The 26484-nt window shown below is 42.9% G+C and overlaps 1 long non-coding RNA gene across 2 annotated transcripts in view; it reads right to left on the bottom strand.

The window, feature by feature from the left end:
* Positions 1-26185, bottom strand: part of LOC140188284 (uncharacterized) — a 53991-nt gene extending 27806 nt beyond the window's left edge. For both annotated transcript variants that reach the window (XR_011883253.1, XR_011883254.1), the window contains exons 1-2: positions 25588-26185; positions 7181-7554 (exon numbers count right to left, since the gene is read on the bottom strand). This is a non-coding gene — a long non-coding RNA (uncharacterized lncRNA). The remainder of the gene's footprint in view (positions 1-7180; positions 7555-25587) is intronic.
* Positions 26186-26484: the final 299 nt, after the last annotated feature.

Below are 26484 nucleotides of genomic sequence, written 5' to 3'. Positions count from 1 at the left end.
ATTGCGATACTGATAAATGTGACTTATGCTTCTCCCTCTCAAACTACAGTATGAATTCAATCATGTTATGATCACTGACCCCTAAGAGTTCCTTTACGTCAAGCTGACTAATAAAATTGTGGTTATTACACGTACCCAATCAAGAAAGCCTTTCCCCTACTAGGCTCAAGCACAAGCTGCTCTAAAAAGTTGTCATGTAGGCATTCAACAAATTCACTCTCTTGCAATCAGATACGAACCTGGTTTTCCCAATTCCCTTGCATATTGAAGTCTCCCATTACAATTGTGACAGTAACTTATTACATGCCCTTTCCAACATCCTTTGCAATCTCAACCCCACATCTTGGCTTCTATTTGGAGATGTATATACGATTCCTATATTTTTATCCTTGCAGTCTCTTAACTCCACCCACAAAGATATGGCAATCTCTGACACTATGTCACTTCTTTCTAAAGATGTAATTCCACTCTTACCAATATAGTCACACCAACGCTCATGCCTTTCTGCCTGTCCTTTTGATACAGAGTATGTCCTTTGCTGTTTAGCTCCCAATTATGGTCTTCTTTCAGCCACAACTCAGTGATGCCCACAATGTCACACCGACCAATCTCTAATTGCGCAACGAGTTCGTCCACCTTATTCCGAATGCTGCATGCATTTAAATATGGTACCTTCAGTCCTGCATTCTTCACCCTTATGAATTTTGCCTCCGTGGTACAACTTAACTCTTTGTTCTGTCTGCAGTTGTACCCAATCATTGATTTGACCTTCCTTATATTCATATTACATATTACATCACCTACTTGTAAACCTGCTGGCTCTTCCTCAGCTCTATCAGATGACCTTGGCTGGTGTCTCAGAGCTGGGTGTGCCTACACCCGTGCCACCCTCCCCCCGCGCCAGTCTCTGCCACCTAACTCAGACCCCTCCTTTGGCGCCGCACCCTTGCCATTCCCAACATCCTTTTCTCCCACCAGATTTACAAACTCACTGTCCACTCCACATTGACAAATACAGTACTGAGCAAAAGTCTTAGGTGTCCTAGCTATATATATGTGTCTATGACTTTTTCACAGTACTGTATGAGAGTTGTAGTTATATCCAGTCTGCCTATTCCTTCTTGATGTCTGGTGAGATGAATGTTTAAAGACCAGTTTTTTAATAATTTATCCAGTCAGCATTTGTTTTGAAGATGACAGCATAGATTTATGATTTATCTTCTGTAATAATATGGCGGGGTTCTGTCATTACGAAGATGGTGTTCAAGGAGTGTTATATTCCTTTATTGTGTCATTTCCCTCCATTATTTGTTTCTGGCTTCACTTGGCCAGCCATTTATAAGATTGCTGATTGTCTATGGAATGCTGCTTCTGTCATTTATAGTACCATGCATGCTGTCTGGTATTCTTCCATCGTCAGATTGACAATTCATTTTTGTGCACAAGGTGTTGTTTCTGCACGTTCTTCTGCACTCACGATTGAAACTGGGATACTCCTAGTTTCACTTTGAATGAGGCAATAATATGGTACAAGTTTACATTTGTGGGGAATGCAATTTGCTGCTGCAGATGCTAAAATAGAAAGTAAATTTTGTGCTGTTTTTTCTCTCCTGAATCCTTCTCATTTAACATGAATTTCATACCATTAAACATGATGCAGGGTACTCTCTCAGTGAAAGCAAAGTCCCAAATGGCTACCTGTCAATATTATATCTTCTGCAGAACAAATTTCTGGACTTAGCCTCCAGGTTTGTCTAGAAATTATAATTTTTACAAAGGCAGAAGAGCATTGCTAAAGAATTTTGAATAAACAACAAGGGAGAAAATATGTAATGTCTGGAATGGAGATGAGCATTTTAAAATTCCAGCATCACCATTCCTCAACTGTTGACATATTACTAATGCTCTGGTATCCCTTACCCATGCATGGTACCATGCAGTTAATTGGCCATGGATCCTAAGAGAGAACAGGCATAATTAACAGACTAATTTTAACCTATCAGTTTCTTGGTTGCTACTTAATTAGGATAGCTGCAACTAAACCCTTCACCAGATGTAAAGGTGCATGGGCTCCCCTCCTTCCGAAGAATCCAATTCCACAACCAGTATTTACTGTATCAGTCCTGAATGTCTCATGGCAGGGTACGTTTATATCACTAATCATTAACCTTTCCCCTTGATCACTGATTTGTTTGTCTAGCATTTTGTCAGACAAGTTTTGGCTCCACTTTGGCTGTAAGTTAGATTGCAAAAAAACGTAACTGATTTAAGTTTATCTCAAATAAGGATTACATAATAAAAAGTAACTTCAAAAATAATTTAGGTTAAGTTTGATTAAGAACAGTGCAGCAGCGTAGTAGTTAGTGCAGTGCTCCACAGAGCCAGCGGTCACCAATCGGGATTCAATAACTGCTGATGTTTGTGAAGCGTTTGTATGGTTTCTTCGTGACTGTGTGGGTTTCCTCAGCACTCCAGTTCCTCCTACATTCCAAAGATGTGCAGGTTAGGTTTAGACTTAGTAGGCTATGAGCCTGCCATGTTGGTACTGGAAGTGTGGTGACTCTTGTGGGCTGCCCGCAGCACATCCTTGGACTGTGGCGCTCATTGATGCAAACGATGCATATCACTGCACGTTTCAATGTTTTGATGTACATGTGGCATATAAAGCTACTTTTTAAATCTATCTCTTTCCCCACCCCCAACTTACATTGGGCAGAAGATATAAAAAGGCTGAAAACATACACCTACAGGCTGAAGAACTTCTATCTCACTGTTAAATAATCTCATGGATGGACCTCTTGTGTGATATTTGTTTGGTGAAGATTAGATTGATAGGGGTAAATATGCCTGTTTGCCTCTGTTGTTTTGTTAGGAAGTTATTTGAGGATGGTTTGTTTTGACTTCAGCTCCATGGGTTTTGACATGGCTGATGAAGCCAATCAGTGACCTGGAACCTCAGCTCTGGTGGGGCAGGAAAGGGTTGAAGGGCTATGGTTAGTTTCGGAAGTGATACCCTCCATGTTCTGTTTCAACAGAGTTTCTGCCTGCATCTGATGAAGGGACCTGAAGATTTTTGCGTCGTCCAAATGCTCCTCCATTTAGAGCAGCTGTGGACAATACACAGAGGAAATTGCCACAACGCAGTTCATTCATTATGTGCTGTGTCGTATGACATGGGCATCATGGTCTATCCATGGCTGTGATTGTTCTTGGCAAATATTTCTACAGAAGTTCTTTGGCATTCCCTTCTTCAGGGCAGTGTCTTTACAAGATGGGTGACCCCAGCCATTGTCAATACTCTTCAGAGATTGTCTGCCTGGCGTCAGTAATCGCACTTGTGATATGCAACGGCTGCTCATATGACCATCTGCCACCGGCTCCCATGGCTTCACGTGACTCTGATCTCAAGGGGCGAAGCAGGTGTTACACCTTGCCCAAAGATGACCTGCAGGCTAGTGTAGGGAAGGAGCACCTTACCTATGCTATAGGTTTTCCACGGAAGCTTGAAGAACTCATCTCCACAATCTAATCTCTTGTGAGAGCCTTAGAGACTGATGTTGGGCTTGCAAATGAAGTGCCTGCCCACTGGAGACAACTAAGTGCAATTAGAGCTTTAATGTTGAATTTGTTGCCATTAGTTTTCTTATCCTCTTATCGAGTTTGGATAATATTGCAGAAGGATCATGGTTGGCTCCTCTCCAGTGCTTTGAGAAGATGGCTGTGAATAGTTCTAGAGCACTATATAACATCAAAAGATGTAAGCATTCTGCAGGTTGCTCGGGATTGGAAAATGGACGTGGACTTGGAAAAAAAGCTTGTGTTTCCCCCAGACATCGAGGGTACAACACTCCGGCCAGACATGGTCCTGTGGTCCACAACAGCCAGGCTGGCAGATGTTGTGGAATTGACAGTACCATGGGAAGATGGTGTCGAAGAAGCTTATGAGAGGAAAAAGACCAAGTACTCTGAACTGGCAACTGAAGCTGCCCAGAATGGCTGGAAGACCAAGATTTTCCCTGTAGAAATGGGACGCAGGGGATTCGGTGCTACATCTATGACCAGTCTATTGAAGAAGATGGGGGTGAGGGGTCACTCCCTCCAACAAATAATCAAGTCCTTGTCAAACGCAGCAGAAGAAAGCAGCAATTGCATTTGGATTAAATGGAAAGACAACAACTGGGCTGCAAGATGAAGACACAAGCGTATGGAACTGAGGAGGGGTATCTGGGACACCAGGTAGCACCGTTGAGCCCTCTGGAGACGTTGTGGGCTTATCAATGAAACGTCAAAGAAGGAGGGTGCCCACCTGATGGCCCCGATGATGTACCTACCCTCCCTCCTTGTCACCACTCCAAGTCCACTGCCAACATCGAGAGTGCCGACTTACCATAGGGATTGAAACATCAAGTCATAGTAGCTCTACTAATATCTACTGTCTCAGAAGTGTACAGGAAGTGAGGGATCACTGCTATGGTAAACTATAAACATGAGAAAGTCTGCAGATGCTGGAAATCCAAAACAAAACCCACAAAATAAAGGGGGAGCTCATCAGGTCAAGCAGCATCTATGGAGATGAATATACAGTTGATGTTTCGGATCAAGGCCCTTCTTCAGGTCTGAGAAGGAAGGGAGAAAATGCCAGAATAATAAGGTGGAGGGAGGGGAAGGAGACTGGCTAGAATGTGATAGGTGAAGCCAAGTGGGTGGGGAAGATAAAGGGCTGGAGAAGAAGGAATCTGATAGGAGAGGAAGAAAAGAGAAAGGGAAGGCGGAGGGGACCCAGGGAGAAGTGATAAACAGGTGAGAAGAGGTAAAAGACCAGAGTGGGGAATAGAAGAAGAGGGGAAGGGGAGGGCAAAATTATTTTTATTGGAAGTAGTAATCGAAATTCATGCCATCAGGTTGGAGGCTACCCAGAAGGAATATAAGGTGTTGCTCCTCCACCCTGAGGGTGGCCTCATCTTTGCACAAGAGGGAGCCATGGTCTGACACATCAGAACAGGAATGGGAAATGGAATAAAAATATTTGGCCACCAGGAAGTTCCGCTTTTGGTGGATGGAGCCAAGATAAGCCTTTTTCCCAATCAGAGCTCCTCATCCTCCAATATTCTTTGTTTCAATCATGAACTGATTAAATAGGACTAAAGTTGAGACTGGGTATGCACGTATTATTTTCAGATTTACATTCCCTACAAAAATGTAGTCTTTGCTGTAAAATGGTCTTTTGTTTACATAATAGGATTGTGCTAATAAGATCCAACATCAAATAGTTTTGAATTCAAGTGAGGTCCTGTCCAAAACTAGCTGCTAACACAAAGACAAACAAGAAAAAATCTGCAGATGCTGGCAGTCCAAGCAACACACACACAAAATGCTGGAGGAGCTCATCAGGCCAGGCAGCATTGATGTCATCTATGTAGGAGGCCACATTGGGAGCACTGGACACAGTATATAACCCCAATAGATTTGCAGGTGATGTGTCAACTGGAAGGACTGTTTGGGGCCCTGAATGGCCCTGACATAGACTGGGAGGCCGCTTCGACGAGCACCTATGCCAGAAAAAGAAGGAACCTATTTTAAATCTACTTCCCATTCCCATTCCAATATGTCAATCTATGGCCTCCTCTACTGTTGTGATGAAGCCACATTCAGCTTGAAGGAACACCACCTTATATTCCATCTGGGTAGCCTCCAACCTGATGGCATGAACATTGATTTCTCAAACTTCTGGTAATGCACCCCCCTCACCATTCCCCATCCCCTTTTCCCTCTCTCTCCTTATCTCCTTGCCTGCCCATCGCCTTCGTTTGGTGCTCCTGCACCCCCCCTCCTTTTTTTTCTTCATGGCCTTCTGTCCTCTCCTATTAGATTCTCCCCTCTCCAGACCTGTATCTCGTTCACCAATCAACTTCACAGCTCTTTACCTCACCCCCACCCCACCTATACCTTGTGTTTCTCCCTCCCCTCCCCCACTATTTAAAGCTACTTCTCATCTTCTTTTCTCCAGTCTTGCTGAAAGGTCTCGGACCAAAACGTCGACTGTACTCTTTTCCATAGATGCTGCTTGGCTTGCTTGAGTTCCTCCAGCATTTGGTATGCATTCCTAATGCGAAGAAACTGACAGCTGTGTTAAAAACAGGCCTGGTCTGTTTTGAAACTCCTTAAAAGGTTGTCTTCCTTCTGTTTTTACTGCAGTGATTTAGCAAATTCATTTGACTGAGCAAACCATTACACAGTGCAGCTTGCATGAATGGAAATTTTCCACAAGGTCTTCTTGCCTGCAGCACTGACTATTAACCATTGCAGAACCAAGTAAGCTAGAACATGATCCCCTTGACCTTAGTTGCCTTTTCAGCATTTTCTGTTTTATCTTGCAGGAACAATTGTTTGCATTAATAACACAAGGCATACAATGGGTCACAGCAAAAGCTAGAGATTTATATATTTAAATATTAACTGAGATACAATGCAGAATAGGCCATTCTGGTCCTTCAAGCCACATCACCCAGCAACCTCTGAGTTAATTCTAACCTAATCACAGGATAATTTACAATGACCAATTAACCTACTTAACGGCATGTCTTTGGATTGTGGAGGGAAAATTGCACACCTGGAGAAAACCCTTACATTCCACAGGAGGCCGTACAGAATTCTTAAAGATGACATCAGAATTGAACCCAGAAGCCTGATGCCCCAAGCTGTAATCGCATTGCGCTAACTACTACGCTACCGTGGCGTCCAAATAATTTGTGTGAACAAAACATTACAGATTCTAAAGTTCTGGTGAAAAGCTTTGACCAGACATGACCTGACTTATTGAATATTTCCATAATTTTTGGTTTTGGCTTTGAGAAATGTGTGAACAGAGAAGCATGTATTTCATTATAAAGAAAATATTATTGTACAGCAGGGGTTCCCAACCTTCTTAAGCCATGGACCCCTACCATTAAACAAGGGGTCCATAGACCCCAGATTTAGAACCACTGTCGTAGAGAATCAGACACAAAAAAAAGGAGCAACAGGTCAGAGTAAACTAAAGTAAAATTAGAAAATGCTGGAAACACTCAGAAAATCAGGCAGCATCTGTGGAAAGAGAAACAGAGCTAATATTTCAGGTCAAAGACCATTCATCGGAATTGCTGATGGATAACCACAATATTTCCAATTAAGAGTCTCTTACCTGTGTTGTAGGAGATCTAGACAGTGTCAGAGTCACCAGCAGGTAAGGGTATAAGAATTTAAACCTCATTGCATGTGAGAGCTCATATTGGTGGCGACGGTAGCTGAGTGTGGGGATGGAGACAGGTAGCACATAAGCAAGCAAGTATCACTTTCTTCAGTTATTATTGGACTAGTGTCAGAGGGACTGAATTTATACCTGCTTGCTCCTTTTTACGTGCAAATTAGTCCTGACTCAAGCTTTCAACCCAAAACATCGACAATTCCTTTTCTTCCTTTTCCACCTGCTGAGTTTTTCCAGTAGATTATTTGTTACTGTGGATTCCCACATCTGTAGTTTCTTGTATCCCAATGAAATGTGATGCAAGATTATAGCTAGGAGACAAGAAGCAAAGGTAGCTGTGAATTATTTATATTTTACCCTTCCATTCACAAACAAATTTGTCAGAACTATATCTGAAGCTAAGGTTACTGTGAGAACTATGAGCTCTAGGCAATATCCAGCTCCTGCCAATTCACAGAGCCCCTCATTAGCTTCAAAGCTGATACTAAAATAAGGCTTGTTAATTAAAAGCTCAGGCCTGATAATAACAGGCACAGAACCCATTATCTTATTACAACAAAAATGTTTAGATTTAAATGTTGGTTATATCTTCTGATCGCTAAGCAATTTAATCTATTTGTGTATTACAGTAGTCATACAATCAGTACATCAAAAAACAAACTTCACAGGACAGTAACATACAGTAACTGACGATTTCTCATCCATTGTTCATAGCTGCGAATGCTTTTCTGAACCTATTTTATAAGAGTTTATTTGTTAATATGGAGATCCAGAAATTTTCCTCTGCTGCAGTTCAACTCTTAACCAGTTGTAACGATTCAGTTACATAATCATTTTAAATATTAACCAGAGAAATTCACGACAAGGTTCAATAAATTATATGTCCAACATTAAAATCATTTGGTTTTGCATTCAAATAGCATTTTTAACAATCTCAATGCCTTTAAGTAATGAATTCAATATTGAACCTGCTGGAGATGAAGCAGTCTGTACCCAGCAAGATCCCAACCACACTGATCAGATGATGATCAGAAAATCTGCTTTTTAGATTTGTTAATTTTTGAAAAAATATTGGTTTGGATCATGGGGGTAGCTCCAGTGCTCTTCTTCAGACAGCAGTATGGGGATATTTTGCTTCCTACAAAGAAGACTAATGGGACTTTATAAACCCACAAGAGATTCTGCAGATGTTGGAAGTCCAAAGCAACACACAGAAAATGTTGGCGGAACTCAGCAGGTCAGACAGCATCTACGATAAGTTCATGGCCTACAGTAGAAGGAGTCAATTTTAGAAAACCTAGCCAATTTATTTTTCAACATAGTCTCCTCCTACGCGTACACACTTAGTCCAGCGGTCGTGGAGCATACGGATCCCTTCATTGTAGAACTGGTCCACCGCATGGGGTGATTGATAAGTTTGTGGCCTAAGGTAGAAGGACATGAGTTATTAACTTCAAACTTTCTGCATTATCACTCAAAGAGTTGAACTGCACGTGCATGTAACGAGAGCGTCTTGGACCTTCAGGTGGTTCACAGCAGGGGTGATGTTTGTGGCCTAAGGTAGAAGAAGATGAGTCATACAGCTCTCGTTACATGTACGTGCAGATCAACTCTTTGAGTGAAAACGCAGAAAGTTTGAAGCTTCTCCTCATCTCCATCTACATTAGGCCACAAGCTTATCAATCATCCCTGCTGTGGACCACTTTCTGGAGGTCTAAGATGCCAACTTCTACAAAGAAAGGATCTGGATGCTCCACGACTGCTGGACTAAGTGTGTAAATGTAAGAAAAATAAGCGTGCTAGATTTTCTGAAATTGACTCCTTCTACCTTAGGCCAATCACCCGTTGTATAGAAGTGAATAAACAGTCGATGTTTTGGGCCGAGACCCTTCTTCAAGATTGGAAAGGAGAGGGAAAGATGTCAGAATTAAAAAGGTGGGGGAAGGGGAAGGGGAATAACTAGAAGGTGATAGATGAAGCCAGGTGGGTAGGACAGGAATCTGACAGGAGGGGAGAGTGGAGCATGGGAGAAAGGGACTAGGAGGGGACTTCAGTTTAATGTCTCATCCAAATATAGCATTCTGCCTGCAATGAAATAATAAGTTGCATTGTGTGCCCAAGAACTGACAATAATCACTGGAATGGAGGTAACAAAAAACAGAAAATAACAAGCAGAAGGGCATAGCAGAGCAACAATGGAGGAGCTCAGTTTAGTATCAACTTCAGCCTTTAGCATTATCATGGAAAAGGATAGAATCAGCGAGGACAGGAAAATTTTTAATTAGGGAAGGGCAAATTATGAGGCTATAAGGCTAGAACTTGCAGGTGTGAATTGGGATGATGTTTTTGCAGGGAAATGTACTATGGACATGTGTTCGATGTTTAGGGATCTCTTGCAGGATGTTAGGGATAAATTTGTCCCGGTGAGGAAGATCAAGATGGTAGGGTGAAGAAACCATGTGTGACAAGTGAGGTAGAAAATCTAGTCAGGTGGAAGAAGGCAGCATACATGAGGTTTAGGAAGCAAGAATCAGATGGGTCTATTGAGGAATATAGGGTAGCAAGAAAGGAGCTTAAGAAGGGGCTGAGAAGAGCAGTAAGGGGCATGAGAAGGCCTTGGCGAGCAGGGTAAAGGAAAACCCCAAAGGCATTCTTCAATTACGTGAAGAACAAAAGGGATGACAGGAGTGAAGGTAGGACCAATTAGAGATAAAGGTGGGAAGATGTACCTGGAGGCTGTGGAAGTGAGCGAGGACCTCAATGAATACTTCTCTTCAGTATTCACCAATGAGAGGGAACTGGATGACGGTGAGGACAATATGAGTGAGGTTGATGTTCTTGAGCATGTTGATATTAACGGAGAGGAGGTGTTGGAGTTGTTAAAATACATTAGGACGGATAAATCCCTGGGGCCTGATGGAATATTCCCCAGGCTGCTCCACGAGGCAAGGGAAGAGATTGCTGAGGCTCTGGCTAGGATCTTTATGTCCTCGTTGTCCATGGGAATGGTACCGAAGGACTGGAGGGAGGCGAATGTTGTCCCCTTGTTCAAAAAATGTAGTAGGGATAGTCCAGGTAATTATAGACCAGTGAGCCTTACGTTTGTGGTGGGAAAGCTGTTGGAAAAGATTCTTAGAGATAGGATCTATGGGCATTTAGAGAAACATGGTCTGATCAGGGATAGTCAGCATGGCTTTGTGAAGCACAGATCGTGTCTAACAAGCCTGATAGAGTTCTTTGAGGAGGTGACCAGGCATATAGATGAGGGTAGTGCAGTGGATCTGATCTACATGGATTTTAGTAAGGCATTTGACAAGGTTCCACACGGTAGGCTTATTCAGAAAGTCAGAAGGCATGGGATCCAGGGAAGTTCGGCCAGATGGATTCAGAATTGGCTTGCCTGCAGAAAGCAAAGGGTCATGGTGGAAGGAGTACATTCGGATTGGAGGGCTGTGATGAGTGGTGTCCCACAAGGGTCGGTTCTGGGACCTCTACTTTTCGTGATTTTTATTAAAGACCTGGATGAGGGGGTAGAGGGGTGGGTTGGCAAGTTTGCAGACAACACAAAGGTTGATGGTGTTGTGGATAGTATAGAGGATTGTCGAAGATTGCAGAGATACATTGATAGGATGCAGAAGTAGGCTGAGAAGTGGTAGATGGAGTTCAACCCAGAGAAGTGTGAGGTGGTACACTTTGGAAGGACAAACTCCAAGGCAGAGTACAAAGTAAATGGCAGGATACTTGGTAGTGTGGAGGAGCAGAGGGATCTGGGGGTACATGCCCACAGATCCCTGAAAGTTGCCTCACAGGTAGATAGGGTATTTAAGAAAGCTTGTGGGGTGTTAGCTTTCATAAGTCGATGGATAGAGTTTAAGAGTCGCGATGTAATGATGCAGCTCTATAAAACTCTGGTTAGGCCACACTTGGAGTACTGTGTCCAGTTCTGGTCGCCTCACTATAGGAAGGATGTGGAAGCATTGGAAAGGCTACAGAGGAGATATGCCGGGATGCTGCCTGGTTTAGATAGTATGCTTACGATCAGCGATTAAGGGAGCTAGGGCTTTTTGGAGAGAAGGAGGAGGAGAGGAGACATGATAGAGGTATAAAAGATATTAAGAGGAATAGATAGAGTGGACAGCCAGCACCTCTTCCCCAGGGCACCACTGCTCAATACAAGAGGACATGGCTTTAAGGTAAGGGGTGGGAAGTTCAAGGGGGATATTAGATGAAGGTTTTTTACTCAGAGAGTGGTTGGTGCGTGGAATGCACTGCCTGAGTCAGTGGTGGAGGCAGATACACTAGTGAAATTTAAGAGATTACTAGACAGGTATATGGAGGAATTTAAGGTGGGGGGTTATATGGGAGGCAGGGTTTGAGGGTCGGCACAACATTGTGGGCTGAAGGGCCTGTAATGTGCTGCACTGTTCTCTGTTCTATGTACAGCCCCTCTCCTAGTATTTTTACAGACCAATATTTCATTGATAAAGATTTTGGAAATTTGAAATAAAAGTTAAGATCGTGGATCAGTTCAGTCAATGCCTGAATGATAAGAACAGAAGAAAATTTGGATGCGAGGCAATTAATGACCATTGTAGTAAAGTAATTTCAAGTTCTATGCTCTGTAATCAACAATAGTTTCAAAGAATTACAAGATGGTTAGTGTACAGGGCTCCATTTGGCCTTTTTACAACCATGCTGGGTCTCTTCCAGAGCAATTACTCGTTCCATCCACAGATTCTTTCCCTATAGACGTGCAATTATTTTCTTCCATCCTGCTGAGTTCCTTTTTGAAGAACAGAGTGGATTAGCCACCACTACAGGATTCGGGTTTTAATCGCATGCTATTTAAAAAAAAAGTTTCAGTTTAATTTCACTCTTAATTTTCTTCCCGTTTATTCTAAACCTGTGACCTCTGACCAAATCAGAGCAAACAACCTACTGGTAACCACTCTGCCAAAGCGTTACGGTAGTGTAGCAGTTAGCACAATGCTTTATGGTGCCAGTGATCCAGGTTTAATTCCCACCAGTGTCAGTAAGGACTTTGTATATTTTACCTGTGACCTCCTGGGTTTCCTCCAGGTGCTCCGGTTTCCAAAAACATACAGGTTAGTGTTGTGGGTTAGTAATTTGTGGGGTGCCCCCAGCGCATCCTTGGCCAATGTTGGTCGTTGGTGGAAACTACACATTTCATTGTATGTTTCAATATATATGTGACAAATAGTTAATCTTTTTAATCGCTTCTATATCAGATCCCCTCTTCTACAAAAACAAATGATCCAGCCTCTCTAAATCTATATACAACTGCATCATAGAGACAATTTTCAAAACTATTTTCTTTACTCTCTTCAGTGCCTGATCGATTTTTAATTTAACTGCATATGCAAAGTTTCACTCCCCAAAACGAACCTACTCAAGTATCATACTGAAAAGAACTAATGTTGATCCGATGTGCTGACCTCTATAAAGGGCTAATAATTCCAGGAGAATCATATAATCATTTTGATAAGCAAGAAATAGCCAGATTTTGGAGCATCATATCAGAGCCAACACAAAAGGCTGTCAACACCACACCATCTGAAAATTTAAGAATGTTGAAATTGCAGTGGTGCTAGGGTTTTAAAAACAATTGACAGTACTGAAGGTATTGACCATGAATGTAAAAAGATTTTCACTGTTTATTATATATTATGAATGAAGTTCAGTTTTGAAGAACAAAGATAAAAATAAATCTGAAAATTTAAGTTGAAATTATATACAATATAGAATTGTATCTGAGTGTTTGAGGAAAGTTAGTTGGAAGTGTGGATTCTAACTGAAACTTCAGTTAAGTTGAAAATGCTGCCTGTAATGAGAGAGCTATCGATAGCGGAGAACCCAAACTGCAGAGTAAGCTCCAGAATTAACTCAGATTCAGACTTGAAATAAACAAGATGGCACAAAACAAAATCCAAAGACAAAATAGAACTCCTGCAATTAAACAGCGAGGGCTCAGCATGAGCACTTTAAGCACAGACTTTCCATGAAGGAATGTGGCAAACAATAAAGGGCAGTGTGAGTCTTAAAGGGACAGCAGTAGCTAACCACACACCAGGGAACTGGAGCGCCGAAACTTGGATGCCTGCATCTAGGCAGTCTGAGTCTTAACGAGGCAGTGGCAACTAACCATACTCTGGGGAATTAAAGTGCCAAAATTTGGCTGCCTGTCGCCTTTTAGTCAGGACCTTGACAATGCTTCGTCAAGTACAGAACCTAGTTCACTATTCTTGAGAAGTTCAAGTATGAGATTACAATTGCTAAGGTTTATAAAGATATCCAGAAGCAATACAAAGAATTTACCATCAGTTTCTTAGTATTACTCTTTACAGAAGTAAGAATGCTCTCTCACATCTCAGATAAAGTTTCACATAGAAGCAGGTTCTTGCTTCGCTCAGTATTACAGCAGTACACTTGAAAAAATTATGATCTTTTTTGCAAAGTGTGGAATATTAGCACTTAAAAGTGTAAGTTAATTTACTGCTGCAGTAGTATCAAATCCAAACTGAATACTTTGGTTATTGATTATAGATGTATAATGATGCCATTTTAAATCTTTCATTCTCAAAGTGATTATTAAAAGTTTACTAATGGGTGACAGGATGGAGATACATCTCTACCAAAGGAGATGTAAGGCGCGCCTTCCCTCCACTGGCCTACAGGTCACCCTTGAGCAAAGTGTAGCACCTGCTTAGCCCCTCCAATCAGGGTCACGTGAAGCCATGGGAACAGGTGGCAGACGGTCAGATGAGCAGCCGGTGCCTATCACAAGTCCTGGTTATGCAATCACTGATGCCAGGCAGACACTCTCTGAAGAGTATTGATAATGGCTGAGGTCACACATCTTGTAAAGACACTGCCCTGAAGAAGGAAAAGGCAAACCACTTCTGCAGAAAAAATTTGCCAAGAACAATCATGGTTATGGTATATGATTGCCCACGTCATACGATACTGCTCATAATGATGATGATGATGAATGATACCACTTATAAATCTTTCATTCTCAAATTGATTATTACAAGTTTGAGACCTACCTGATTTAAAATCATGATGTGCTGTAATGCAGTTAGGGAACACTACAGTGAAAGGGGCTGAAGACTGTGCTAGATCAGGCTCCGGAAAAGCATGAAGGAAATCTTTAAAATAATTAGTACGCATGATACACGTTACTTATTCCTATGTATCTACTTCCAAGCCCCACAAACACAACCATTACAGTGTAGAAATTCATTCATGGCTGCGGTGTACTGCGCTTTCGATCCAAATCCTAAACTGAGCAATTAAAAAACAAGAGCTGAGTTATATGCAGATTGTCAGTGACTCATTACTAATTTTACCATTGCTATTTTAACAATTTCAGGAGGATTGATGTAATCATCTCATCTAACTCTGCAATCATCAATCATCTATAGTATAGGGGTCAATGCAAAATAAATGCCATCCCAGATCTCCCTCTCTGTGCTGCTGACCTGAATACGAATACGGAAAGAACAGTTCTCATTCAAACATTAAACGTCTGGTCTGATTCATTTTATGAATTGTGACACAAGAAATTGCACAGCAACAAAAGTCTATTGTTGGAACTCAGTGGGTCGGACAGCATCTATTGGAGGAACACAATTGACGACGTTTCAGGTTGAACCACTGAGCCAGGTCAGGGAGTAGTGAGGTGAGCTGGCCAGTATAAAGAGGGATTGGTGAGAAAGGAGATCGAGGTGATTGTTGGATTGAGGAGGGGTGTTAAGATGAGAGGCAATTTGTGCCACGTTGGGGAGGGTGCAGGGGTGGAGTTGGGAGATGATGGCAGGTGAATGATAGATGGAAGGAAGAGGGCAGACAACAAGAGAGAGAGAAAGAAAATAATGAGAGACAAATAGAGCAAGGTAGGGTTAGGGGAGTGTGGAGACTAGAGGCAGCTGCTGGAGGGATGTATGGAGGAACACAAAGCACTACTGTTGCTGCACTCTGTTAAGTACAAGAGATAATAATGGGAACCATTAGGAGAGAGGAGAATGGCAGATGGAACTAGAATCATATAGGTGTGGGAGAGAGGCTGAGAGTGAATGGACTGTGGGTGAACTGTGTGTGTAGTGGGTGGATGAAACCTGTGGGTGAGAAAGGGCAAAGATGGGTGATGGTTGACTGGGGACAAGAACATAGAACAGTACAGCACTGCACCAGGCCATTCAGCACACAAATTGTGCCAACAAAAAGCGAATCAAAAGCACCCTAACAATAATTCCTCCTACCTACACCATGTCCATATCCCTCTATTTTCCTCATATCCTTGTGCTTATCCAAACATCTCTTAAAAGCCTCTGATGTATTTGCCTGTACCACCGTATCAGGAAGCGCATACCAGGCCAAACGTCTCTTAAAAGCCTCTAATGTATTTGCCTCTACCACATTACCAGGCAGCACATTACAGGCATCCATGACTCTCTGAGTAAAAAACTTTCCCATCATCCCCCTTGAACTTAACGCCTCTCACCTTCTATGCATGCCCTCTGGTATTAGACATTTCAACCCTGGGGAACAGACCCTCACTGTCCACGCTATCTATACCTCTCATAATTTTGAAAATCTCTATCAGATCTCCCCTCAGCCTCCAGAGAACACAGCCCGAGTTTATCCAGCCTCTTGTGATAGCACATGCCCTTCTATTGAAGGAAAGGGAGCAAAATTAGGGACACTGAAGGAGGATCCCAAGGAGAGACAAAGAGTGGGAAAAGAATTAGTGGGAAAGTGGGGAAGGAATAACTCATTGTAGGTGTGGTAAACCATATATATATGTTGTAACTGGGTTACCTGTCTGGACACCCCCCTCTGCTGACTGCTCCTGTGGCTCCTCCCACAGACCCCTGAATAAAGGCGATTGTGCCATTGCTCCTCCTCTCAGTCCAGGGGCAGATACTCAGCATGGTGGAGGTCACATTTTACTGCTAGTAAAAGCCTTTCAGTATTTACTCTACTTCCAGTCTTTTGAAGTTATTGATGGTTCATCAGTAGGATAAGGTTAGGTAAAATTGGAAAACCTAACTGTTCATGTTGTTGGGTTGTAGACTGCACGTGTAGAATATGAAGTGTTGTCCCTCATTTTATGAAATAACTAGAATGGGAAAGGAAATCTAGGAAGAGGTGCAGTCGACGTTTCAGGCCGAGACCCTTCGTCAGGACTAACTGAAGGAAGAGTGAGTAAGGGATTTGAAAGTTGGAGGGGGAGGGGGAGATCCAAAATGATAGGAGAAGACAAGAGGGGGAGGGATGGAGCCAAGAGCTGGACAGGTGATTGGCAAAAGGGGATACGAGAGGATCATGGGACAGGAGGTCCGGGAAGAAAGCCGGCGGGCGGGGGGGGGGGGGGACCCAGAGGATGGGCAAGAGGTATATTCAGAGGGGCAGAAGGAGAAAAAGGAGAGTGAGAGAAAGAATGTGTGTATAAAAATAAGTAACAGATGGGGTACGAGGGGGAGGCGGGGCCTAGCGGAAGTTAGAGAAGTCGATGTTCATGCCATCAGGTTGGAGGCTACCCAGACGGAATATAAGGTGTTGTTCCTCCAACCTGAGTGTGGCTTCATCTTTACAGTAGAGGAGGCCGTGGATAGACATGTCAGAATGGGAATGGGATGTGGAATTAAAATGTGTGGCCACTGGGAGATCCTGCTTTCTCTGGCGGTCAGAGCGTAGATGTTCAGCAAAGCGGTCTCCCAGTCTGCGTCGGGTCTCGCCAATATATAAAAGGCCACATCGGGAGCACCGGATGCAGTATATCACCCCAGTCGACTCACAGGTGAAGTGTTGCCTCACCTGGAAGGATTGTTTGGGGCCCTGAATGGTGGTAAGGGAGGAAGTGTAAGGGCATGTGTAGCACTTGTTCCGCTCACACGGACAAGTGCCAGGAGGGAGATCAGTGGGGAGGGATGGGGGGGGACGAATGGACAAGGGAGTTGTGTAGGGAGCGATCCCTGCGGAATGCAGAGAGAGGGGGGGAGGGAAAGATGTGCTTAGTGGTGGGATGCCGTTGGAGGTGGCGGAAGTTACGGAGAATAATATGTTGGACCCGGAGGCTGGTGGGGTGGTAGGTGAGAACCAGGGGAACCCTATTCCTAGTGGGGTGGCGGGAGGATGGAGTGAGAGCAGATGTATGTGAAATGGGGGAGATGCGTTTAAGAGCAGAGTTGATAGTGGAGGAAGGGAAGCCCCTTTCTTTAAAAAATGAAGACATCTCCCTCGTCCTAGAATGAAAAGCCTCATCCTGAGAGCAGATGTGGCGGAGACGGAGGAATTGCGAGAAGGGGATGGCGTTTTTGCAAGAGACAGGGTGAGAAGAGGAATAGTCTAGATAGCTGTGAGAGTCAGTAGGCTTATAGTAGACATCAGTGGATAAGCTGTCTCCAGAGACAGAGACAGAAAGATCTAGAAAGGGGAGGGAGGTGTCCGAAATGGACCAGGTAAACAGGTAAACTTGAGGGCAGGGTGAAAGTTGGAGGCAAAGTTAATAAAGTCAATGAGTTCTGCATGCGTGCAGGAAGCAGCGCCAATGCAGTCGTCGATGTAGCGAAGGAAAAGTGGGGGACAGATACCTGTCGACTGGGGTGATATACTGTGTCCGGTGCTCCCGATGTGGCCTTTTATATATTGGCGAGACCCGACGCAGACTGGGAGACCGCTTTGCTGAACACCTACGCTCTGTCCGCCAGAGAAAGCAGGATCTCCCAGTGGCCACACATTTTAATTCCACATCCCATTCCCATTCTGACATGTCTATCCACGGCCTCCTCTACTGTAAAGTTGAAGCCACACTCAGGTTGGAGGAACAACACCTTATATTCTGTCTGGGTAGCCTCCAACCTGATGGCATGAACATCGACTTCTCTAACTTCCGCTAGGCCCCACCTCTCCCTCGTACCCCATCTGTTACTTATTTTTATGCACACATTCTTTCTCTCACTCTCCTTTTTCTCCCTCTGCCCCTCTGAATATACCTCTTGCCCATCCTCTGGGTCCCCCTCCCCCCTTGTCTTTCTTCCCGGACCTCCTGTCCCATGATCCTTTCGTATCCCTTTTTGCCAATCACCTGTCCAGCTCTTGGCTCCATCCCTCCCCTCCTGTCTTCTCCTATCATTTTGGATCTCCCCCTCCCCCTCCAACTTTCAAATCCCTTACTCACTCTTCCTTCAGTTAGTCCTGACGAAGGGTCTCGGCCTGAAACGTCGACTGCACCTCTTCCTAGAGATGCTGCCTGGCCTGCTGCGTTCATCAGCAACTTTGATGTGTGTTGCTTGAATTTCCAGCATCTGCAGAATTCCTGTTGTTTGGGAAAGGAAATGCTGAAAAGCCATTTTATGATTGTTTAGAAGATAACATTAAATTAGGCGCACAAACAAAACCTCAAGATCCAGCTGAATATAAAAATGTAGATCACTACCACTGCAAGGTATTGGACTGTCAGAGGGGCCTCTTTCAGTTGTGATGTCAAACCAGCATGGCATCTGCCCTTCAACATGGCTTTGAAAGAACATAGAACAAAACATTGAAGAAGTGTGAGGATTCTCCTCAATAGTTAAGCCACGATGAAAACTTGTGTGAAAACTGACCACCATATCCCCTGCAATGTGAGATTAACTGTACTTCAAGAAAAAATTGGCTATAAAGCACTCTGGGAGGACCAGAGCCCGTGAAAAGTATTGGAAGGGTGTATATTTGTTTATCATGAATTGTCAAGTTGGAAAATCTAACAGTGCAGTGACGAAAGCCACCCAAACAAAAATATCACATGCAACTGAACTCAAGATATTTATAAAATATATACTTTTAACAGCACTTGGCATCATCCCTACTGTGCACTTCAATGATTCTGAATATACATAAATAGATCTTAAGGAAACATAGGCGTCAGTGGTGAAGATTGTTTCCTATGGCCTGTCAGCTGTAATAATATACCACCGAAAGCTATTCTAAACTGTTATAGGAAGCCTGTGTTTATATTGCCAAGCTAAATTGTAATTGTCATCCTCAGGTTCTTGTTGCCTTATGTAATTCTAATTTAAAATGTTTTAGACAAATTTACTAAGGCTAAATAAAAGTAGGACAGGGAAAAAAAAACAAGGATTCTGAAATTGCAATGCGCAATCTGGTGGTATACTTTGAAACTTATCCTTTGTCCATGCTTTTTGTCACACAGCTAGTTACAATGTAACTTGATGTCAAGGTTTTGACCTTGAACACTATAGGACAATGCATGAGGGGAACGGGTTGGGATAGAGGCTGGTAGGGGATCAGTAGAAGATGTGGAGGAGATTATGGGCAGATGGATACAGATTTGAGGATGTGGAGTTGGTTGAGGAAAGCAAACAAAAAGACGTAAACTAGGTGGATGGGTGAGGTGAGTGTGTGTGCATTTTAAAAGAAATAAAATCGTACTGCACTGTCACACGTCAACAAATTTAACAATATGTAAGTCAGTGATAAAAAAAATTATTCTGATTCACTGAGTGTACAATGACTGTAAACTGGCATCTTTCCTTCCGAAATAAGAGAGTTGTTCTGAACAGTGGCACATCCATTTTTTTTTACAGATAAGAGAAAGGGAACCAACTACATACCATGCATGCACACAAAGAAATGTGCTGTAAGAAGCAATCTCCCTGTTTGGCAGGGCTGGAACTCATCCCTTTCTGCACTCTGCGTTTATTCCCCAACTTACTCTGTGATCACCTTGTCAGTGGTGAACAAGAGAAAAAGTTATCAATACGGATGCCCAGATCCATTAATACCCTAACAATGCTTTAACGTACATCTGGGAGTTATCCCTGCTGACAGTGTGCGTTGCTTCAATCTGCTTGTCAAACCTGGAAGCAGTCCTGCTGCTCGTAGATTACATGGCAGAGAGGCTGAGGGTAGGTTTAGGATACTTGTCTTGGTAGGTGATCATTTTAGTTGCTGCCCTTGTTACCAGCCTGCCTCCAACTGTGATAACTGAGACCACGGCAGTCACATCTCATCAACTTTCATGTTCAGTAGCTGGTTGGCAGTCTCCTACTGGACGTCCCAGTTGATGGCATACAAAGGAAATTCCCAGTGTTCTACCAAAAGAACATCTACTGTGGTTGCCTTGTGATCCCCTTCCATCCTATAATCATAGTCCATGCACCACCACGAAGCTGGTGGCTTCCATTCCTATTCCCAAGTCCAAAGTGGGTCAAGCTCCCTAAACAGTTTTAGGAAGGACTGGTCACCTATCCCGAGACAGGCACTCCACTTAAGTCAGATATCTACATTCCATGTAATGCATGATGGATTTGTTCTTCTGAATAATGGGCATTATTACTCTTCAATTACTATCACTGATCCATAGTCTCTCTTCCTCTTTAAAATTGCTATAATGATCCTTATCAATGGAATATGCATCGTTATCCATAAATCATCCCACAAAGCCCAAGCCATACTATCCCATAGAGTATCTTCTGGGCAACTGGCAATTATGACAGCACAAATGTCTTTGGGATGTACTTGGTAGATTTTAAACCATGTCAGAGCCCCACAATACAATGTGCAATTCCATTTGCAGTAGCTCAGGGAGGATGTTGCCCTCCCATAGAGTGATGGGTTCATGCATGGAAACCGAGGGCAAGTGGCTGACAAGGGATGTGTCTAACAGGTATGGCAAAAATATGTGCCATTCTGTTATCAACATGGATATAGAGGATATAAACTGAAGACTATTGCTTGTGTATAATTGAAAGTTTCTCCTGACATTGCCCTCTCTTTCTGAGTATGAGATTCCGCAGAAGCTGGAAATCCAACTACACAAACAAAATGCTGATGGTAATTTCTAATCCCTCCCTCCTTCTCTCTTTTTCCATTCTCTATTCTGGTTACCCTCTTACCCCTTCCCTTCTCCTGACCTGTCCATCACCTCTCTCTGGTTCCCCTCTTCACTCCCTATGTCTTGGCCTACTGTCCTCTCCTATTAGATTCATTCTTCTTCAGCCCTTTACCTCTTCTACCTATCCTCTTCCAGCTTCTTACTTCATCAGCCCCCATCCACACACCTCCCTCACCTATCACCTGCCAGATTCTACTCCTTACACTCCCCCACCTTCTTGTTCTTGGTTCTAGCCCATTTCTTTCCAGATCTGATGAAGGGTCTCAGCCTCAAACGTTGACTGTTTATTCTCCTCGATAGATGCTGCCTAACTTGTTGAATTCCTCCAGCATTAGGTGTGTTTCTCTCTCTCTCTCTCTCCTTCCACCCCCCCACATCAATCATCCAAAGAATACTGAGACAAGGCAGACTCAGTTTTCAGATTCCTGATAAAGTTGTGAGAAACTCTATTGATAATATTTATTCTATTGATAAGAGTCTTATCTAATACACAGATGAAAGTAGAACGTGCTGGTTCAAACAGAATTGCTTACACTCTATTTGTAATTAGCATATTTTTTCAATGTTCAAAACAATATAATAATTAGGATTCCCTGTACTGAAGTTAGTATAATAAGATAATGGTATACTTTGTTAAGTGTTATTCCCATTAATATTTGATTGGAGTGAACAGCACAAACACACACAGAGCTACTACATTATTAGACTATGTGTGGTATCCTGGATTCCTACAATCACAGGAGTTACCTAATCGCCCACAAAAGCAGAAGAACCATTTCAAAGCAAAAAAAAAGTGCAAGTCATCAGTACTTGAACTTGCATGTTATTTTGCAATCTTTTGTCATCATTATGAAGTATTTCAAAATGTGCAAGCTTTCAGGAAGTCAGGACATTTAGTTACCAATTTATTGTTGTGATGTACAGTAAATGTAGCAACAAAAAGCTGTAATAATCAACAGTGCCTTCAGTGGTTATTTTAAAACAAACCAAAACACACACAAAATGTTGGAAGAACTTAGCAAGTCAGGCAGCATCTATGGAGGGAAATGAATAGTTGATGTTTCAGGTCGAGCATTTTGTGTGTTCTATCCAATATCTCTTCATAGCTGAAATATTCTACACAAGGCACCTTTAATACTTTTTACCCAGTGAACCTGCTTTAACCATTTCCTGGACAATCATATCCTTTTGGTTGTGACTAGAACACTACAGAGTACTCCAGAAGTGACCTAACATATATTTTACATAGTTTGTACCATAATATCCTTCTCTCATATTCTACGCACTAACAGTGTTAGAGATAGAGTTGCAGAGTACTGAAACAAATTATTCAATCCACCACGCTAATGTTGATTTTTCCCCCACTTACACTAATCACACTTGCTCACATTAAGTCTGTATTCTTCCGCATATAGGAGGGAGATTGAAAATCTGGCTGAGTGGTACTACAACAACAACCTCTCACTTCATGTCCGTAAGATGCAAGACAAAAGAGCTGATTATTTACTTCAGGAGGAGGGAGCCAGTCTTCATCGGGGAATCTGAGGTGGAAAGAGTCAGCAATTTTAAATACCTTTCAGAGGATCTGTTCTGAGCCCAGCACGTAAGGGCCATTACGAAGAAAGCACAGCCACGCCTCCACTTCTTTAGAAGTTAGTGAAGATTCAGCATGACATCTAAAACCTTCACAAACTTTTATAATTGTGTGGTGGAGAGTATTTGGACTGGTTGTATCATGGCCTAGTATGGAAACACCAACGCCATTGAATGGAAAATTCCACAAAAAGTAGTGGATGCGACCCAATTCATCATGGGTAAAGTCCATTGAGCATATCTACACAGAGTACTGTTGCAGGGTGTGCTGACATTGGAGAGGGTTCACAGGAGGTTCACAAAAATGATTCCAGTTTGAAAAGTTTATGATATGAGGAGCGTTAGATGGGTCTGGGTCTGTACTCACTGTAATTCAGAAGTATGAGGTGGGATCTCATTAAAACATATCAATTATTGAAAGGCCTTCATACAGTGGATGTGGAGAGGATGTTTCCTATGGTGGGGGAGTCTAAGACTAGAGGACACAAACCCAGAATCGAGGGATGACCATTTAGAACGGAGATAAGGAGGAATTTCCTTAGCTAGAGAGTGGTGAATCTGTGGAATTCATGGCCACAGGTGGCTGTGGAGGCCAAGTCATTGGGTATATTTAAGGCAGAGGTTGGTAGATTCTTGGTTATTCAGGGCATGAAGAAATATGGGGAGAAGGCAGGAAATTGGAAATGAGAGGAAAATAGATTAACTCATGATGAAATGCAGACTTGATGGGCCAAATGGCCTAATTTTGTTGCTATATCTTATGGTCTCATGGTATCCCTTCAGACTTCTTAACCACTGACCTTGCTGCCTTCAGGGATACATGGACACTAAGGTGCCACTGTACTTCGGTACTTCCTACAGACCTACCATTCAAACATCTCAGCTCTGATTCTTTGGGATAATGCTCTACCTTCCAATTTTCCATCTATCTCACAAACTGATTGATAATTGTTCCATAGCAAAAGCTTCAATTTTCATTGTCTACAGCATCACCAACCTTGGTGTCAATTTACTAATCATACCTCCTATGCAGATTGAACAGCCAGAATCCCAGCATCAATCCTTGCACGTATCAGGTTTCTAATTATAGGAACAGCCCCTTATCCTTTTCCTCAGCCCCCTATCACCAAGCCAATTTCAAATTCAATTTGCCAAATTATTCCCAATCCCACCAACAATTATCTTTTCAAACAATGAAGGTGGGAAACAACTGGTTTCCCACCTTCACATGATTCCTCTCACAAAACATGTTAAAACAAGTATCACAATACAGACAAGAGCAGCAATAAAGTGTTTCTGAATGCAGCTTCTTACAACATCTTCACAGAAAAGCTGGAACATTCACAAGGAGGCTAGACTTTCTAAGTCTAATAATGCCTGACTGAATTATCAAAGTTCATGGTTTAGTTTATCTGAAAATCTGTCCTTCTATTTCACTAAAATATTACAAAAACAATACACAAAGGAAAAGAAATTATTCTTAAAATCTTACTGTTAGATTTAAATGCTAGTGTTTGTTTTCAAAATAGGGTATGTTCCATTTAGTTACTTTAATTCAATTTTCTGGCAAAATAAAAATGCAAAATGTTTGATCACTGGGAACATATTTTAAACGGAGATGCTGAAATAAAAGAATAACTGGATAATAGATTAAGCGAGTTTATTAGTATTCCTAATCAGTTTCTCCTTAAAAGGAAGTTAAAACTGAAGGGCGGGGTTGAGATTCTGGTAAAACGGAGTCATGGGTGATGACGATAGAAATGGTAACACCGATTACGTACGATATAATTGCATAAGACGTCATACTTTAATGACTCATCTTTAATGGAAAATTTAACTGCAGCCATGACCAAATCGGTCAACATCGAGGAAATATTGGGTATGATCTTTATAACCACTAAAAAGTACATATTATAAATCAACCAGTGAAATGGATCAAAATAAACATTATGCTTAACCGAACAGACAAGACTCCGTCAAATTGAGCCATTTTGGGACATTCAAGCATTTTATCATTCTTTTTAACTTCACACTCCTCCTCCACCCTCTCTGGAGCAATCTCACGCTGCGTTGTACTCCCACGGGCTCCAGTAGTTCTCTGCAACGTTGCTTTATCAAAGGAGTATCAGAAACTATGTGACAGGAGCGAGACAGAGTCCAAGTAAATCCTAATCCTCAGCAAAACAGATTGTCGTTCATTATGTTGCGCTACATAACTTCGCCTCATGTAAAGCTGTTGCAGTCATCTCAAACCACCCCCAGCTCGACCAAAATGTGTGTGCATTTGTGAGTGCCCGTGAGATTTGTTGATGGTTTATTTTATTGCTCCACTCCACTCCCCAGCCGGTGGAAAGACCTCATCGACAGTGGCACGACCAGACTTGGCAGCCAGTGACCCCGCCCCCTGACTGTCAATCAATAGGCGGCTACGCGCACGCAGAACACGTAACCGGCGGGGTCGTGCGGAGGATGCTGGTTGAGTGACCGCCGACAACGGTCAGAGGACACACACACACACCCACGCACGGAGCTTTCCCCTGGGTAGCGGAGTGAGCTCCCCTTCCCTCGCACCTGGAGAGATCGGCCGCACCGCGGTAATGGCGATCACCACTCTCGGCGTCCTGCTGCTGCTGCTCTTCCACAGCGCGACCGCGTACACAGGTAAAACATGCCGGAGCCGTCTCCGTTCGGCGTGAAGCCCCCGAAAACACCGGCTCGGTTATATCTAAATGCCTCCACCGTTGGCGTCGTGTTCAAAGAATCGCGCGGACCTCCGAGCGCCTTTGTTCCCCCCCAACACCGTCGAAAAATTAAAAATCTGGCATTTTACCTCTTTTTTTTCCAGACCGAGGTGGATTTTCATTAAAGTGGTTGGGGGGTCGGGGGTTGGCGGTCCAATGGGGTTTTTCCCCCCGTCGTTGTTGATAAAATAATCGGAGGCAGTAGTTGGTCGACCGGTCTGATCCTGTTTCTAGGGACGGCGGTCGAGCGCCACCAAACGTCCCCGGAACCCGTTCACCTCGATGTAGGGCTTGGTGGCACTTCTGTGAGAGTGTGGGGTCTCTATCTAAACCAAGGGCAGCCCCCGTTATCTGTAATAACTTGCTCTTATTTACTATCTCTAGCTTAAACACAACCCGATGGGTATTATCGAACACAATATAATCGTGTAATGCAATGGTCACTTAATGAGGTTTATAAATTATTTTGTGTTTCCAGTTAAGCCCTAACACGGAAGCCTGGTTTTAACGCGACTGCTGTTAAGTTAATCTGAGTCTGTAGGAGCACTTGTTTGCTAGGAGCCGGTCTCAGAATCAGCATTAGAATTTCTTTTTTGCCAGAACGTCTTTCTGGACGGCAGTGGGGTGTTTCACTTGATAAAGTGTTGCTTTTTCTCAAAAGGGAACTGCGGAGAATTGTCGATGTGTTGTAACAGATTCACAGGAAGTTCTCAAAAGCATTTTCTTCAGGGTGTTTTGCTGACACTGGAATGGGCTGATGTAATTTGGTTTTCCATGGTGACTCTCCTTCAATGTACCACAATTACAGTTCTGTGCCTGCAGTGTTTAGCACAGAATGTGCTGTCTTATAATCAAAACTAGGTTAATATTAGCTTCAGCATAGGCAGCTTTACATGTAATCCATGTGTGTCGAAGTCCACAGATAATAAACTAGCATGGAATCTGTAAAGTAATTCTACTTGAGTAAGGGGGTTTCAGGAGAATCT

Source organism: Mobula birostris, chromosome 26 (genome assembly GCF_030028105.1).
Source record: "Mobula birostris isolate sMobBir1 chromosome 26, sMobBir1.hap1, whole genome shotgun sequence".
NCBI classification, from domain to species: domain Eukaryota; kingdom Metazoa; phylum Chordata; class Chondrichthyes; order Myliobatiformes; family Myliobatidae; genus Mobula; species Mobula birostris.
Note: the sequence above shows the minus strand (reverse complement) of the source record. Positions and strands in the feature narration are given on the sequence as shown.